Source organism: Apodemus sylvaticus, chromosome 1 (assembly GCF_947179515.1).
Source record: "Apodemus sylvaticus chromosome 1, mApoSyl1.1, whole genome shotgun sequence".
Lineage (NCBI taxonomy): Eukaryota > Metazoa > Chordata > Mammalia > Rodentia > Muridae > Apodemus > Apodemus sylvaticus.
Window position 1 is genome coordinate 47,997,003 of NC_067472.1, and position 16,312 is coordinate 48,013,314.

The following is a 16,312-nucleotide window of genomic DNA, read 5'->3' on the forward strand; positions in this document are numbered from 1 at the left end:
GGTACATTTCTTCAGTGGTACCAGAATTTTGTGTGTTTTGGGGTTTTTTTTTTTGTTTTTTTTGTTTTTGGTGGGAGGAAGGGGAGTTGGTGATTTATATTTGTTTGTTTTTGTTTTTGTTCTTTTTTGAAACAAGGTTTCTCTGAATATACTTAGCTGTCCTGGAACTCACTCTATAGATAAGGCTGGCCTTGAACTTACAGAGAGCCCTTCCAAGTTGCCTTCCAAGTGCTGGTATTAAAGCATGCTGGTATTAAAGCATGTATCTTGTTTTTCAATGTTTTTGTAACTTAGTTCAACTGTTATGCAAAAATCAACAAGGACCAAAAAATATGGAACCAATTTCATTCCAAGGTATGTAAAGTCACATAGGATGCAACAGATACATTCATGCAATTAGTAACTATAGTTACTTATAAATAAAACATCTGACACATTTTCCCTTTAAATATATTTTTTTCAAATTATTTCCAACAGTTGTTAGGGCATAAATGTATATTGACTTGTTTGGATTTAAAAATTATTTTGGGGTATTATAAAATAACCTCTCTGGCTCCCCCATCTCCTATGAATAATTTGAAAACATTTTACCTAGAAGTGATGAAGTTCTAGAATTCTGCCCTAGGAGGTCTGAAAGCTGTCATACTTAAAGTGAATTGTGTTCCTGCAACAAATCATTATGGAATGCCCACTTGTTTTGTCCCAGATTACTGATGCTCCAACACACCCTCTAACAGCAATGCCAAGGAAGAATCCTATTACCAAAAAACAACAACAACAAGCTGAACAGCAGGAAATGAAAATATATTCCGAAAACCACTGTTAGGCAATTGAATATGGCTTCAAATTGAAAACAGACTCAATTTCTTGCTTATAAGATATGAAGCATATTGAAAAGTCAACTGTTTCTCCTTAAAATAAAAACATACACTGAGAAATTCTAATCATATTTGAGAACAAAAACCAATAGCTAGGAACCCTTAAGCTAGTAGCCCTTTGGCTTGACATGCTTGACCTAAGAAGTGCATCAACCAGTTCTCAGCAGCTGACACTCTCAGAGGGAGGGTGTTTCCAGGCAGGTAGCTTCAGGTAGAAACTTTTACTACCAACTGACATCAAAGAAAAGGAGAGTCAAATAGTGATTACTACTGCCTAGGAAGGATGAAGGAGGGAATAGAGAGAGAAGCTAAATATCAAGTATGAAAAGGTTATCTATGAAGAATACATTCTGGAATTCTACAGCACAGTAGAATAGCTCACAAGATACTTTATATTTTATACTGAAAGGGGGGAGTTCAAAAAAGAATTGGTAACTCTTTAGGGATATGGAAACAAAAACTAATCTCCCTGATTTGATCAGCATTCATTGTGTGCATGTATTGAATTATCAAATGATCTTAATAAGTCAGTTCAGTTATTACATGTTGGTTCAAAAATAAAGACTAACTAGAAAGTGGCTTTTCTTATATCATAAATTTGGTCTTTCAGGTCCCACATAAGGTAGTTAAACCCATGGTGAAGAGTCACTTGTGGGTTTTGTGGATTATTACAATCAATAAAGGTATGTGATTTTGGTCTTTGTGTATAATCTTATTAAGAATTCTCTTGATTATAACATAGACTACAGTGTTTGAATACCCTAAAGGTGCTCTGAAGCTCACTCCAGCTGTTGCCTTTCTCTCAGGATTGGTTGTAGTGCACGGGCTGCAGACAGTAGTCAAATCTTGCCACACAAAATTTGCTTTTATAGTCCAATTCTTTTTATGTCTTTTTTTCCATAAGTTCCTCAAATATATTTTCAAAGTAGATTAATATATCATGGTTAGAAATTACAGTGAAGCATGTTTGGTCTTCCTTAAAATCATTTCATTTACAAACTGATTCTTTTATTACTCGATGTATCCCAACATGGTCAGCAATAGTAGCTGAACTATGGAGCAACTTTTGAGAATGTCTCTTAATTATCTTTATCCATAATTAACTAATGACCAACAGATAAATCAGAGTGTATCCTAGATGCTCCTTTGCCTATATCTACTCTTCATTATACCCTAAGAGACTTTCCTCGTTAAAAAGCCATGTGGCGGGAACAGATGGCCTGCATGTGTTATCTTCATCTCTATTGGCATTGAGGACATTTCTGTTGGGTGACTTGACAGTAGACACATCTTCGGGAGTTTCTCCTCTACAGCCATCTGGCACTGAGTTTTCAACTGCAGCCCCTGGGGTTTGAGGAGTGTCTCAACATGAAGGGAGTAATAAGTCTCTGGCCAGAATATATATAGAAATAATCTTGGGAAGACTGCTGCCTTCTTAATAGTCAATGATTGTGAGATTAACTTGGGAGCTTGCTTTATGTTTGATAAGTAATATGTAAATCCAAAAGACTTAAATACTGTGTACTCCTTGTATTTAGCAGTAAGGTTTGAGTAAGTCACAAACATATCTATTCTCAGTTTCAGTGTATAAAATAGGAATAATATTATGACCTAAATCACAGAAAATGGCAGACTACATCTGAAAGTGATGTTCTAATTAGTAACAGCAATTACATAATAGAAGACTGGTGGAGTAATTTTGAGTTATGTTTGAGAGATCTATGTCTTTTGCCATTTTTATTGCATAATCTGTAAGCACACTATGGTAGAAACATTTATGCACTTGTTTTAGCCTTTCCACAGTTTTAGAATTGATTGAATAAAGATAAATTCACAAGATCATGGCAATTTTAATTGTAGCATCCTGATTCTCTGGATATCCGGCTGAAGCAAAGACAGGTTCTTTACTTCCAATCATTAACTACTACTAAGACTCACAGATCATACATTCCGTATCATACAGTAAATACATGGGTTTGTGTGAACATGCATAGCTTATAGAATGGCTGCAAAGAGTTAAAGAGACCACAGAATTTAAAGATACCTAACAAAGGGCAGAAGCAGGACACTGCTTAGGAACATAAAAAAAAAAAATCTCTGTGAGAATAAGCTAATAAACTCTGCTAAAGGTCTGCCAGAGACAAGCAGCAGACTCAAGTCTCAGGTCTGAGGTTAGAGAGGAGGTGGAGTCCATCTGAAGTAAGGTGCAGAACCTTAGAGGCTGCAGGGGTGAAGGGCAGCACCAGGTCAGACAGATAAACGCATTGAAGAATGTATAACAGGTTCAGATGGACTTATGGACAGACAGACAAACGGCAATTCTAGTAGATCCCATCAATAGCAGGAGCTAAACTAAAGTCCCTGAGACAGGCCAGAGTCCTCTCACTGTTTGTCCTTTGAGTTATAAGGGGAGTCAGTGGAACCATGGCTATCTCATGCCAAAATGTCCAATTTATGGGGTCCAGGTTATATCTCTTTAGTCGACTGTGTTAAATAAATTATTGGGATTGGTTTTGCTGAAATGATTTTAATATTCTAATGAACTCATATGGTGCCAGTTTACTCTGAAAAATGTGTAGGTTGGTATTCTTCCTCCACTTGGGAGAAAATTATTTATCATATCAGTCCAGGTTTCATGGGTGGTGCTGAATAAAAGGTGTTTACATGCCCACCAAGGAGCAGAATAATTTTATGTGTTTGCCTTCACAATGGAGTCAAAGCTGCTTGTGAAATAGTCTTTAAGGGCAACTCACAGCCTGTAACCATCTACACAATATGAAGTAACTTAGAGCAGGGCACAAACTAATCTCATCAAAGCTTACAGTTATAAAGTTGTTCTGCTAAAGGTTTTAATTAATGCTTCTATGGTGGTTTGAATAGGCTTGGCCCCCATAGACTCATGGGTTTGAATGTTTGACCCATGGGGAGTGGCACTGTTAGGAGGTGTGGCCTTGTTGGAGGAAGTGTGGCACTGTGTGGGTAGGTTTGAGGTACCATATATGCATGAGTCTAGTCCCCTTTCTGCTGCCTGAGGATCAAGATGTAAAATTCCAGCACCATGTTTGCCTGCGGACTGCCATGCTCCTCTCTTGTGATGATAATGGACTGAACCTCTGAACCTGTAAGCCAGCCCCAGTTAAATGTTTTCCTTAATAAGAGTTGCCTTGGTCATGGTGTGGCTTCATAGCAATGAAACCCTAACTAAGACATCATCCTTAGCACAAATGATTCATTTTGATTGTCACCTTGAAACTCCCAGAACTGTGATCCAAAACTAATCCTCCCACCTTTAATTAATTTTCTCATGTATTTAGTCACAGAAATATGAAATTAACAGGCAAATATTTTCATCCTTCACAAGATACACATTAGTTTCTTCCCATGTGTATCAAAAATCTAGTGTTGATTACTATTTAATACTCCAAAATTCATGTAATGAATTTTGGAGTTACCATAGTACTACCATAGTACAGTCATTACCATAGTACTAAGAATAATTTTGTTATGTTCTTGAAATTAAAAAAAAATCTCTATCCAAATTCTGACTTTCAGGTGTATCATTTTATCTCAGGTTGCATAATTTTTTTTCTGAGATTTGCCTTTTCCTTAATTGTTTTTGTTTGGTTTCTTAGACAGACACTCTGAAATTGTTGATAACAACTTAAAACAAATGATACTGCATCCTCACCACTCAGAACTTGCCATCAATTTCCTGCTACTGGCTACCCAGCAGCATATAGCTGCTAAAGATGTTTCAGGAGAAAGTAACTAATCATTGTTTGTTTGTTTGTTAATTATTTAATTTGATGTTGTTTGCTTGCTTGTTTGAATGCCTCAGCGGGGGCTCCTTTGGATGCTACATATGACTATTCTCTTCCGAACAGGGTCTTGGGGAAGGGTTTTTCCTATTTCTCTGTTAAGCCAATTCACTTGTGTCTCATTCTTCCCCCATTGCTGAATCTCCCCTCTGCCAGGAAGACGCAAGAGCACTGACAAGCAATGGTGCCCCACAGTTGCGTGAAATGAAGGCATGTCTGTGGTCTTGTCATAAGCTGGGTCCATTTCCTACTGATGTGCTGTCTATCTTGGTGCCCAATTCTTTTTTTTTTCTTTCTTTTTAAAATTCTTTTATTGTTCCTTTTACTTCTAAATTTTCGATTGTCAAGAATTTAACAGCACTTTTATTGACCGAATATAAGTAATTACTTAATACAACCCTACTATACAAATTTGGTACCCAGAGTGTTCCAGATGCCCATTCAGCCAAAAATCTGTTCTGTTCACTGCTTTATCTTTAGCTCGTTAGGTTTCCACTGCTGTGACAAACTCCCTAAGAAACACCACAAAGGAAAACAATGTTCATCTGGGTCCATGATTTCATAAGTTTTCGCCTGTGACTGTTGGACCAGATTATTTAAGGCCCAGGAAAGACAGCATCACCATGAACATGCATGGCACAGAAAGGCTGCTCATGCGTAGCATCCAGGAAGCAGAGGAAGTAGAGTTGCTGAGGGCCAATTTTTCCTGTGCACATTCGCAATGACACACTCCCTCAGTGGCCCACCTCCTCTAAGCGAGCCTCGCCTCATGTTTCCAGGCCTTCCCATGATGCTGCTCTCTGGGAATGAAACCATCAACTCGTGAACCTCTAAAAAGCAATGCCGATCGAAACTATGCAGTATTACTTCACTTAGACACTGACAGGCAAATGATCCAAGCCCCTCATTCCAAGAAAATTAGGGTAGTTGTTCATTTTAGCATAATAAACAATGAGGTTCATGTGACCTAAACTCTCACTCTTTGGAACCATGGCTATCTCTGAGGCCATTTTCACATGAAGATCCTTTTATAGATATGGGTTCTGCATTAAATAATTTCAGCTTGTTTAACGATGACTTAAGGCCACTGGACTCTTTGCAAGTACATCATTCCTTACCAGTGTTCTTATGTCTGCCTGGCAGAGGGCAGCTTCAACAATGGGAGAAGAATTGGACATAAAATGCTCTCTGATTCCTAATTCCCAGCAAGCATCCTATTTATATCCCTTTTCTTACATCCATTGGTAAGCTCAAAAATATTTTATAAAATGTGAGCACTCTGCTTTATGAATTAATTTGGTTTTTTAACTAAGCAGTCATTTCAAAGAAAAAATAATTCTACTCAAAATACATTCATGGTCGATTTATTTTACATTATAAAATTCTGCGTGCCTCTGCCTCTAAAGTTCTGGGATTAAAGATGTGCACTATCATGCCTGGTTCAGGCTCTTATTTTTTTTTTCTTTTATAAATCACACTGCACATAGATTATAAAAATAACAATCTTGGGCTTGAGAGATGGCTCATCAGTTAAGAGCACTAACTGCTCTTCCAAAGGTCTTTAGTTCAAATCCCAGCAACCGCATGGTGCTGGAATTACAACCATCCGTAATGAGATCTAACACCCTTTTCTGGTGTCTGAAGACAGCTACAGTGTACTTACATATAACAATAAATAAATCTTTGGGCCAGAGTGAGCAGGGCTGGAGCCAGCATGGTCCTGAGTCCAATTCCCAGCAAGCCCATGGTGGCTCATAGCCATCTGTACAGCTAAAGTTTACTCATATACATAAAATAAATAAATAACTCTTTAAAAAAAAAACCACAGTCTTAGTCAGGCATGATGGTGCACATCTTTAATCCCAGAACTTTGGAGGCAGAAGCAGGCAGAGTTCTATGAGTTCAAAACCAATCTAGCCTACATGATGAATTCCAGGACAGCTATAGATAGCTACAGTGAGACCTTGTCTCAATAGATAGATAAATAGATAGATAGATAGATAGATAGATAGATAGATAGATAGATAGATAAAATCATAATCTTACAAATTTCTTCAGTTAAAAAATTTTACTATATTCACCAAAAGAATTTGGTGGAACCTCACCAAATTCTGCTGAAGGCTGCCCATGAGAACAACACAGAAAAAAAAATTGCCTTCAGCATCTATCCAAAACGACTGCATGTGGGAAAGAAAGGCACTGGCTGGGTCTGAGAAATAAAGTGGGGGACTTATGAAATGGTACAGCCATGTGATGAGCTGTACATTATGCTAAAGAATGAATGAGTTGTGAGGAAAGCATTAAAAAGTGCAAGATCCAAAGAAATGCCTTGAAATAGAGCCCTTAAGATTTCAAGTCAGGGGCCCTGGCCAGGCGACTGAGTGAGTAAGATGGCTGCTCTTCCCTGGGACTTGGGTTTGATCCCCAGCACTATCGAGGAAGCTTACAATGATCAGTAACTCCAGTTCCAGGGAGATCAGTTGTCCTCTTCTGGCCTCTGTAGGCACTACACCCTCATGTCATGCACAGCCGTTCATTCAGGCAAAACATTCATATATGTAAAATAAGAACAATGTTTTAAAAGGATTTGGGTTAAGGTGGGGTGAAGGAGGATGGTGATCTTAAATTGCAGAACACTGAACGGACTCAACTGGTCAAAGTTCGTACAGAGAAGCAAAGATTTCCTAATGAAATAGCGAGTTGTAGAACACTTTTGTACTAAGACTCAGTACGCAATTTGATATCTGGCCTGTAGTGTTAGGAGAACCAAAGAGGACAGTGGGTTAATATCAGGAGAATCCAATATCGGCCTCTTTACTTCGAGGTCTATCTCTTTCTATTTGTCTGTCCTACAACAGATGGCGCATAACAACTTGAAAAGGGACTACAGAGAAGTTATTTTGTGGAGGCAAATGCTGTAGTTTGATTATGATATGCCTTATAGGCTCACATTTTTGAATATTTGGCTCCCACCTGATGATACTATCCTACACAGCTCTAAAAATCCTGAGAGGTGGAGCCAGTGGAGGAAGCAAGTCACAGCATATGCTCTGGATGTTCTTCCTAGTCCCTGGGTGCAGCAAGGGTGTGGATCGATGGGGAGGGCGATTGAATGAAAAGCAGAGGCGAAGGTAACATGAGGGAACTAGTCTCTGTCATGTGTTCTTGACAAAATGTGCTGTGCCACAGATCAGAATCAAAGGAGGCAAGATCTGAAGCTAAAGACTTTGACGCCATAAGCTACTACAAGTCTTTCACTCTGTCGTGTATTTTGTTATGATTCTGAAGAAACTGCCACAGACAGCACTGTTGTAACCTCTGTCTACTGCAATCTGGAGACATTGGCAACCCAGCAAGACCCTTTGAATGGAGCACACAGCTAAGTCTAATTTTGTCCATTTTCCCTGATATCAAATGTTTCTAAAAAACAGATCGACTATCTCAATAAATGGCTGGTCTATATATACAAATTCATTTGTATGCTATAAATGTGAATGATACAGTTTGGAGCTACAAAGGTAACTGAAGCCAAAGACAGCAACAACAGGAAGCCCTTAGGAGAAAAAATTAGATTACTAGTGACCCCGCATCCTATGTTCTATGTTAAATTTTCTTTTTAAAGCCAAGTTGACCCTGTGCTGAGTAAAACCCCATTCTTTCCAGAGTGCAGAAAGGGTGCATACCAAAGGAATGGATGAATGAGTACAGAGCCAAGGGAAAGTCAGCCATAACTACAAACCCACATACATTGTGGAAATGTAGTCACAGAGTCTCTGTTTCTTTTTATTAACAAAATTAAACCTCCTAGAGGAGAAACATCGTATAAATTGTATTGTTTAAAAATTGCTGTATTCATTATGAGGAGCTTAATTATGGTCATCATTTACCAAAAGAAAAAAATCAAAGTCTTGTCAGAGAATTCATAATAATGAATGTTTCTCATTAAAAATTAATGAACGGGTACCTTATATTGAAGGAAGTGTGTGAAATATCCTAATTTTCTTGTTTAAAAGAATTAATATTCATGCATATTCGGTCCAAATTACCACAGTTTAGGTGGCTACTGAGTGTTATAGTGTACAGAGTACAGAGCCAACTGTATTTGTCTGCATGCCTAGATTGTGTTGCAATAAACAAATGTTGAGATCCCCACTCCTTCTTCTTAGGTGTAGAGTCATCCTCAGAGCAGCTCTGCTCCCTCCAGTGACTCAGCAAGCATTGCTTCTTCCATCTTAAGCCTCTACCAGCTCAGATCATGGGATTACCAGGATTCAAGAAAGGCAGAAAACTGTGTATTAGCTTTCAAAAGTTTCAGCCTAAATTGACACACACATAAGTACTCAGAACCCAGGGCCAGGTAGTCTGACTAATGCAGTGAAAATGTGAGAAACCAGACATGTCTTATGACTAATAAGTTGTCTACAACAGAAATCCTAAAGTCAAAGAACGATATTGGTAGAAGACATACTTTACTTATTGTTGGGTACTGCTAGGATTATTTACATAGCGTGGGGACAGAGGGTGGAATCTTTCTAAATCCAGCCCCAATAATGCTATATCTTGAACTAATACAGAATTTTATCAGTCTGTAAGTTAATAAAATTGCCATTGTATCTACATGAGTATAAACAAACTATAAAAAATATAGTCTGAGAGGTATTTAACTAACAGTGCCAAAAATGTGTCTGTAGAGAATGGAGAGTTGTTCCCTTCGGTGTGGAATTATACACAGGCCAAACTACTATCTTCAGGTAGATGTATTAATCCACTAAAGTGTGAGGAATGTTCTTTCTTGGCCAAACCAAAACAGAAGGGAAGACTGTGACTGGAGATGAAAGACTTTCCCTTCAGAAACCCAGTCTGAGCATGCACATAATAATGCTTTACTTTCTTCTTCATCCCTAGGCTAACAGTAATTAAATGAAGGGCTGAACTAATTAAATGTGTATTTGACAGCATTACCTGGCATTCATTGGCTAAGGGCACTGTGGAATATCTAATGTAAGTACTGACCATCTCTTATAGGAGGTGACCTCAAGAACATATAATTATAGCAGTAATTTATTTACCTGAAAATGACTGTGTTCACAGTTAGGTTGGTGGCCAGCAGAATGATACAAATGGGCTTTGCATTGGCTGTGAGGATTTAGACATTGGGTTTGTTGACCTATATTTAGCCCTGCAATTGACAATTTCTCCTAGGAAAAACTGGGAGGTCCTTCATGTTGATCCACATGGGTGAGTCCTAATAATGATGCAGATATTGGCCTGATTTCAAATAAAGGCTGAAAGAAACAGACACAGATGAACACGTGGTGAGTTAAAGAGTATTTTATATATTTAAGGTTTAACATAAAAAAATGCATTTTCAGGTGTTTCAAGTTTTATTGAACTGTTGAAGTGTTATAGGATTTAGATGCCAGAATTTATATACTTGAATAATCTAATCTGCTAATTAGATATACAATTGCCCATCATGCTATATATGAGTGGTTTTCAAGCTTCCTAATGCTGTGCCCCTTTAATACAGGCTGTGGTGAGCCCCATCCATAAAATTATTTCATTGCTATTTCATAATTGCAATTTCACTACTTTTATAAACAATAATATGAATATGTGATACACAAGATATCTGATATGTGAACCCCAAAGGGGTAAAGACCCCCAGGTTGAAAACCACTGCTCAAAAAAAAGAAGAAGAAAGAAAGAAAGAAAGAAAGAAAGAAAGAAAGAAAGAAAGAAAGAAAGAAAGAAAGCCACTGTTCTACACTATAATGTGAGCTCCTGTATCGATGCTTTAACAAAACTGAAACTTGATTACCATAATTTGATCAAATGTGGAAGGAAAAATTTTAATATAAGCATGAAAATACCTTTGATACACCAACGAGCAATAAGTAATTCTGTATGACAAACATAAGAATTATTATTATTTACGTTTACCCTCACATGCCACATAATGACATCTTGGTCAACACCATGTCTTTACATCAGTTTATACAACCTAATGGCATCATAGCCAACTTAGTCTGTGCATGTACAGTCTGTGAAGTTCACATGATGGTGAAACCATCAAAAGATGCATTTTGCCACCCTTAAGTGATGTGTAACTATATTTACAAGCTTGTTAGAGGTGAGAAGGCTGTGTAGGTAACTACTAGTCAAGAAGCCCAAAACTCAGCCAGCAGAGGTCTCTGTTAGACTCTCTACAGTGTTCATGGCCTCTTTTGGGAGTCCTGGCTGGCTCATTGTAACCTGCTTACTGAATGCATAGTTCCATCTAAAGTTTTTAAATATGCAAAAGGGAAACCGGGCACCAGTTGTTGTTAAGTTCTGGTTTGGAAGACCACCATCAAAACATAATTTTTGTTTAGATAACTCAGCGAGTTCCATTGCCCACGTGGTCTACTGGTAGAGAAATATCACTCCTTACTGGTATAACCCTGCATAAAATACCAACAGGAAGCTTCCCATCTCCAGAGGAACAAGCAGGAGTGAACACTCATCTCCCTGTCATCCTAAAGAACAGCTGCTTTGCTCTGCAAGCTTTCACCAGCCCACATTTATGATCCTTGAGAATAAGTGAGAGCATTTTGTTTTGTTTTGTTTTGCTTTGTTTTGTTTTGACTTTTTGAGACAGGGTTTCTATGTGTAGTCCTGGCTGTCCTGGAACTCACTCTGTAGACCAGGCTGACCTCGAACTCAGAAATCCGCCTGCCTCTGCCTCCCAAGTGCTAGGATTCAGGCGTGTGCCACCACACGCGGCTTAAAAGAGAGCTTTATTTACTATTATTTGTTTATTTCTGTTATGCAATACATTCAAGGGAGTCATCAAAACTAAAAAATTCTGGAAAATGAAAACTGTCACCACAGTAAGAAGGAAGGTTGTAAATTTGTCCTTCAAAGCAAAGCATTTGCACCAACTCATTTTGATTTGATGTACTTACATAGCTTTGCAACCCAGGGAGGTGGTTTCTTCAGGCATATACCAGTAAGTCAGTGGGTAACTTTTAGTCAAAGGCTGAAGAGCACAGATTCACTTCTAGTCTCAGGAACCACCATCCAAAGAACAGAAGATTGTTCTGGACATCAGGATACCCATGACTACCATTTCTTCCTTTTATTCTCCGTATGATCTTCATTTACTTAGCTTCTTCTATCCCATTTAGTTATCTGTGACATGAGGATAACTGGATTTGCTCCACAGGCCAGTCGGGTATTAAAGAAGATAATACATGTACAAAACCCTCTTGAATGACTTTCGATTCCTTTATTACTACCTCTTTAGTACTTCAGGTAATTACCAGGAAAGCCAAGAATGTGTTATTCATCTTTAAAGAATTAAGTAGCTGAAAATGAATCCTGGTGATTTCTGTAATAAGTATTTTTTTTTAATTTATCAGATTCTATAGCATCCCCTTCATATCTTTGAACACAGGACATGTGTTCTGGGTAGGGGGGACACTGCATATCTGTGCCATTAGATCATTCATAAGTTCTTTGGGATGAAACCTCTTACTCTGTGTCTCCCGGGGTTACCAATTGTGTAGAGAAACTTTCTTTCAACAAATATAAACTATCAGAAGCAAAATCCAGGTAATCTACCAAACAGCCTACATATTCATCACTGGTTCATTGCCATGTTCCCTGAGAGCCTGCTCCATGGGTGGCTTCTGCTTATAGGAAAGGGGCTCTCATGCCATTGTTCCTGCTGCCAAGGCCATTCTCTAGCCTGCATGTGAAACATTTCTAATATCTCTAAAGCTAACTGATAATTCAACATTAGTTAGAATTTAAAACCTAAAAGAGAATACGGGTAAGAGGATTATCTCTGTTGAAGACAAGAACAAAAGTGTAGAATGTCCACAAGAAACTTGTAAAGCAGGAAGGTTTCACTGGTAAAAGGAAACAGAGAAGGGCAGAAGAGGAAGAAGTAGGGTTAAAAATACAGATTTACATAGGAGAGGCAAATCCTTTGTTCTCACATAGTACTATGATCTTCATATATGTTAAAGGGAGGAAAGATTAGTTATAATATACTATTAGTTATCTTATACGCCAATCCAGCATGTAAGCAGCCATCTTAGATTTGACCCAGGTTCTTTGGGATCATTAGTTAGTCTTCCAGAATATTTTTCCTTTCTCCAATTTTTTTCTTTCCTCTCTAAGGGGCAGTCTATTCCCTTAGTGTATGATAAAGAACTTTTTACTTTTAAGTCAGTAGCTTCCTTCTATTCAATATGAAAACCAATCTTCTCAACCTGTACACACATACCCTAAAGGTAGGACTAGAAGCCATTTTGACTTGTCTTTTCACAACCTTCTCAATTCACCAGGGGTAGAAGACAAAATTTTGCCTGAGCTGATCTTTGTTTGTTTGTCTGGACAGTCTCAAACAGTCCAGGATGAGTTTCATAAAGGCCTGACTAACCTCAAACTTACTATGTAGACAAGGGTAACCTTAAATATCTGATCCTTCTTCCGCATCCCAAGAGTTAAGAATTCAGGATATATTGGCACATCCATCATATTCTTCCATCTTACACAATGAATCCATCTCCCTATTTTCCAGAGATGTGCATGTTTATGAGATAAGGTGGAAGATAATTATTTACTTATCAAGGCATATAAATTAATAGATCATTTAAAAATATTACATCCAGTTCCTAACTATGAAAGCAAAGCAGAAATTTTATCTGCACAATTTTTGAGTTCTGAAATTTTCTTTTTTAGCACTGCAAAGGGACCTATGTCAAGTCTCTGTCTTATTCATGTTTTATATCATTAGCCTATACAGAAGATACTTCTCTTGTTGTGTTAGGTCTTTGACTCTGGACTAATAGATAGGAATGGCTCCATGTAAATCAAAGCATGTCTGCCCCTCCCCCAACACACCCCCCACCCCCACCCCTATGCCCACCCCCATCCCCACCGCCATCAATGATAAGACTGCTATGTAAAGTTTATTCTGAAAACAATCAGACAATATTTAGCATTGAATCCATTTCAGAATAAAATTTCCCCCAATATCCAATAGAGATATAAACTGTCAAGAGTCCAATTGAAATACCCAGAGAGAAGCAACATTGTTCTGAAAGGCAAGTATCTAGGAAAGAGAAACTTTGGTAGAGATGTGGCACTCAAGAGCCTATTTTAGATTAGTAATTGCTCTGCTCAGTGTTCATGGAGATTCAGGAGACCTCCTTGAAAGTGAAGGCTTGCAAAGAAAGTAATGTTGAGTGTTCTTATCCTACATTGTCTTTTAATCTCAATAACTTCATTGCTGTAACAATGTAGATATGCCACATGTTAATTTACCTGGGCTCCTACTTGCCAAAGAATTATATTCATGGCTGATTTCCCTGTTCTTTTCCTTGTCCCTGTTTTGACTATGTGATGAATAGTTAAAGATAAAGTTCATGTGTTTCATTACCTTTTCCCTCCCCATCCATCCTCTGTCCCAATCCAGTTCTACTACAGATGGTGTCTGTGAGAGATGAGCGAGTTAAGAAAATATGCTTCTTTTAGATGTCTTTAGATCTTGGATATTTGCCAAGTATGTTTCTATATTGTGGTCACTGAGCCTGAAACTGAGAAATCTTCAGAGAGCTTGTGAATCAGCCTTTTGGAAAAAACAATCTAGGACATTTGTGAAATGTGTCTTTTCTGGCAAAGCAAGTATGAATATTTCTGCATTTGTGGCCATTGCCTACTTAAGAATGACTCAATCATGCCAAGCTTGGAACGTGTGATGGTGAGGCAAAAGCTGTCAAGATATATATGATTTTTAAACACAGAGCATCTGGAAAGGTCTAGAAGGTCTGTGTATAATGCCATGCATGACATATTCAAACTGGAAGAAAAATCAAATTGAAGACACTATTAACACATCTTGGAACTGTCAGCACATCTAGTAATGGTAGTAATACTGAAAGAGATAAAATTTTTGCACTTATTTTTATGGACACACCACACAATAGTATTCTAAACTTATTTTTAATATATGACCTATTTAAAATATCAGGAAAATATAGCAAAATTCTCATAGGGTGAGATTTCTCTCTAGGGTGAGATTTTATATCATCGTTTTTCTTTTTTTTTTTTTCTGATTTTTCAGAGACCCACATTTGTTCTATGTTGAGACAAAACATGAATCTAACAAGATCTGTGTGTACACTATTATGCAGTTAGCTACTTAGAGTAGTGGCTGTATAGTTCATGTTTTGAATCTAAAAACATATTTTAAATTTTTAAGGAGAAAAGAAGAATAGTGACAAAGACCAGAGTCCATGTACCTCTCTCCTGTGACACATTCTCTGTATATATATTTTTCCTTAGAAATACATCCTGGAAAAGGACAGGATGTGACAGTGTGACAAAGCAGCTTCTTCACCTTACTGTTGTTTGTGTGTAGTCACTTATTTATTTTTGTTTTGGGGGTTTTGGTTAGTTTTTCTTTAAACCACCCAGAGCTTTCTAAAAACACAATCAAACCTTCATTAAAATGTTTAACTGACAAATTATATGGACTGTGCTAGAGGTCACCAGAACAAGTGATACATGTGTGCATACACATACACACAGTATTTTTCAATGTAAAAGTGACTTTAATTTTTGAGGGAAAAAAACCAAATTATTGATTAGATTTATGAAGAATACCAGAAAATAACATATCTTGAGCACTGTCAGGGAGATTATTGCTGTGATCTACAGCAATGGTTGGAACCAAGTTTCCCCCACAGTAACATATATTAAATTAAGCAATCTAGTAGCTTTGGGTGGAGCTTGAGCATGAAGTTGAATGTGTCCAGTGATTTTTATATATTAAAGTCCTCTTACAGAATGTTTTTTCTAGGACTGCTTCTATTGCCTTATAAAACTTATCATATGTTTACTGTGTACATAGCAAGCTCCTGAGATGAAAGTCCGACACTGCCTGAGTAACAGTTGCTTTCCTTGTGAGGAAGGTCACATGTTCCTATAAATGTTACAGACAGAACATAATTTTACTACTGTCACTCTTTGTGGGCTATTTCTATTACTAAAGTGCACAGTATGACCCACCTATGTTTGTGGAACATTTGAAAGTTGTTCAAGGAAAACAGTAAAGGTGTGTGAAGATACAAAGCAAAGTACTCCAGCCAGGGCCTGAGGGACTTGGCTGACCCTCAGCAGAATACTATGTTCTACTGGTATATATTACTCTTGCTTTCACGAGTGACTCATAGACCATTGCAAAGAAAGGTGTTTTCATTTTATGAGCACTGGTACCAGAAGGCAAGTCCATTGTCCCTACCCTGAATAACTGTTGTACTATAGAGGACACCACCTGTACAGAAAGCCATTTCTGAATTATAAAACTGTCACGGAGTTCTGTGGCTGAAAAGACAGTGTCACCAGCTATTTCAGTACATTTTTTAATAAAAACTTCTTCCACCTTGATCAATCTATGCTCTTCAATTTAGAGCTGAGATTAATTTTCCTAGATATACTGTGGTACAGTATTAACACTTGAAATCACCTTATAACCACTTGCTTTTGCGCATTGCACCACCTTGGAAGCTGCTTCTGTTGACCTTTAGATTAAAAATATGTTGGATTATCATGATTGACACT